Here is a 3,094-nt window from a genome sequence, read left to right on the forward strand (position 1 = left end):
TTTGCCCCTTGAAAAGAACTTCTTGAGACTGTGCAACTCCAATTGTATCCCAACACCCCTGTCTCCCTGTCCTGCCTTCTCTGTCTTTGGAGCACTTATTTCTACCTGATATTTAACACGTTTTAACTTTTTATTTTTTTGATTGATCAATGGTCTTTCTATTGCCACAAAACTGTAAGCTCCATGAAATCGGGTGTGATCTTTTTTTCCATTTCATTCACTGCTCTATCCCTAGTGCTTAACAGTGTTCGCCAGATAGGTGCTTCATAAAGATTTAAGAGAAAGTAGGAATAAATTAGTGTTTATAATTTGGAATTTAGGATAAATCACTCTGTATTTTTCATGAATGTGCACATTACCTCCTATTAAGAGCATGTGTACATACTATCTATTATCAAGAATGTAAACTTCTGTAAGGCAGGGACTTTGATTTTTTTTGTCTGGTTTGATTTTTGTCTGGTGTCCTTTAGGTCTTTATTATTTATTTATTTTAAAAAAGATTTTATTTATTTGAGAGAGAGAGAGAGAAAGAGAGAGAGAGAATATGAGCAGGGGGAGGGGCAGAGTGAGAGGGAGAAGCAGGCTCCCGGCAGAGCAGGGAGCCCAAAATGGACACTGGGACTCCAGGATCATGACCTGAGCCGAAGGTGGATGCTTAACTGACTGAGCCACCCAAGCGTCCCTGATGTCCTTTAAGTCATTAGTATGGTATGTTGCATATAGAAGGAATTCCAGAATGTGCACTCCACAAGGACAGGGATCTTTCTTTTTGTCACTGATGTATGTATCCCAAGTATCTAGAACAATGCTCGCCACACAGTAGACCCTCGAGACTACTTATTAAATGACTATGCCTGAGTAATGAGCTGATACTGTTTTTATAAAGGCTTTTCCCTCCTCACCGGTTTCAAACATCTCCACGAAGGAACTCTGCTTAAAATTCCATTATAAAGTCATTCTCTTGAGTCTTCTTCTAGAGAAACATTTTCAAATGCAAATACTGTAAATTTCTTTTTCAGTGGGACTATGGCAACAACTTAGCTCTGAAACTTTTTCAGCCCTTGGAAGCCACCTAGAGCAATAAGAATGATACAAAGATAAAACCCACAAAGTACATTTTCAGTGAAACTAGGAGTTGGGGAAAATCCCACAAACTCCATATTCAGAATCAGTTTTACTGAAGATAGAGCCAGGAGTGAAACCTGGGCAAGAAGTTGCAGCAAAAACTTAGTGTTAAGTAAAACAAGTAAGCACAAAAGCATATGGACAGCGTGCTACCTTCCCTGTAAGAGAGACGAGAATGTAAGGACTTCCATAGGTATTTGCTCATACTTACCAAAGAAAAATCAGGAAAGAGAAACCCAAGACTGAAGAAACTGGTTACCTACAGGAGGGAATGGGGTGAGAAGGAGGGAAAATGGGAAGCAGGTAGCTGGGATGCGGGGAGAGGGTACTTCTTGAGGATGTCTTTTTTGTACAGCTCTGACTCTTAGAATCATAGCAATATTTCACACACCTCAAGAGTAAACAGTGAAAACCAACCAGGATCTGGGGGGAGCCCAAGGTGGAATACAGACGCTAACAAACAAACCTGCTGGGTTACAGAGGAATGGAGTGGCGGGGAAGAAGAAAGCTGACCTATGTAACTGTGGTGAACAGTGTCTTGGACTGGATCCTTGAGGCTACAATCTCGTTAGTGAAAGTAGGGAGGTTCCCTGACACCAGGGGAGGGACTGGCACTTCTGAAACTCTTTCATGCATGTCCTAGAATTGAATAAATGAGCAAATAGATATTAGATAATGAAAGATGGGATTCTCTCTACTGGAGAAAATCATTATAAATAAAGAAACTGGAAGGCTCAAATGAACCTTGGGGTGTGGGATTGGAATCAGAGGTATCAGTATGCACTCACGGTTTTTAATGTACACACAGAGAAATAAATACATAAATATAGATCTGTGTATGGGAGCGGGCTAGAATACGTACATATATTTCCCAGCTCTATCGGCTGAGAGGATCAAGAAACACTGATGTCTAGCTCAAGGTCTCGGTTCTCCAGTGAAAGGGACCAGGGCTCCTTAGAGGAGTGGTTGATTCCAAGGCAATGCAGGGAAAATACGAACTGAGCCTGGGAAGTCTTGTGGTGCCAGAAAATAAGGAAATGATCAAAACCAGATGGGGGTGGTGGTTCTTGTTAAAAGAACGCGGGAGCCAGCCTGAAAGAGCTCCTAATGACCAAAACTAAAACAGTGTGAGCGACAAAATGCATGATAATAATAGGAGGTCCTAATCCCTAGGATTAACTAACAAAGAACCACGAGTCCGTGAGCCGTTATTTATAATGAATGGAGTAACGATTCGCGTGGTACAACTCTTCATTTTTCCCCCATCTCGAGCAGTAGTCTTTTTATCTTCCGTGATCTACTTGAACATTTATTTAATATTTATCTTGATATGTTTATCATTTTTCGTTTTGTTTGTGTATTCCCCACGGAGCCCTCTGTCACATGTTTTTTCCCCGTGGTAGGTCCTCAATAATTATGACTGAACAAGAAAGGGATGTCTAAACTTGGACTTGCGGAGGAAATAGTAGGAAGCTTAGCTGCTTAAAAATCTCACTTCAGGCGTTTTCATATCTTTCTCCCCTCTCCTCTACCTCTTTGGCTGGGGGACTTCTCTTCTTGCAGCCTGGACCAGTGGCCTTTATAAAAATTCGGAAGGCCAAGTGTATTTTCTGATGAATCCTACCTGAGATTAAGAGGGGGTAACAGTAAACCATGAAATACCAATGGACTTTCAGTGGTTGATCCCTGAAACTGTTGCATTTGGAGGGGTTGACGTTTTCTCTGACGGTGCTGCTCATGCCAACTATTCCTGCCAAATGCTGTACTACTGTCTCATTTGAAAATCTTACCTTTGATTTTTACAACACAGCATGAGGGGTTTGTTTATTACTCCTTTACCCTCCTGTGGCTTGTCTGCCTGCTGTGGGCTGCCTCACGCCACGAGGCCTGGCTTGGACGCCGCGGGGTTGAGATGATCAGAGCTGCTCTGTCTCTGCGAACCACACAGGCATTGATATAAAAGCCCTCA

The sequence above is a fragment of the Callorhinus ursinus genome, unplaced genomic scaffold, assembly GCF_003265705.2.
Source record: "Callorhinus ursinus isolate GAN/ISIS: 27379988/994484 unplaced genomic scaffold, GSC_fseal_2.0 scaffold44, whole genome shotgun sequence".
In the NCBI taxonomy this organism is placed as follows: domain Eukaryota; kingdom Metazoa; phylum Chordata; class Mammalia; order Carnivora; family Otariidae; genus Callorhinus; species Callorhinus ursinus.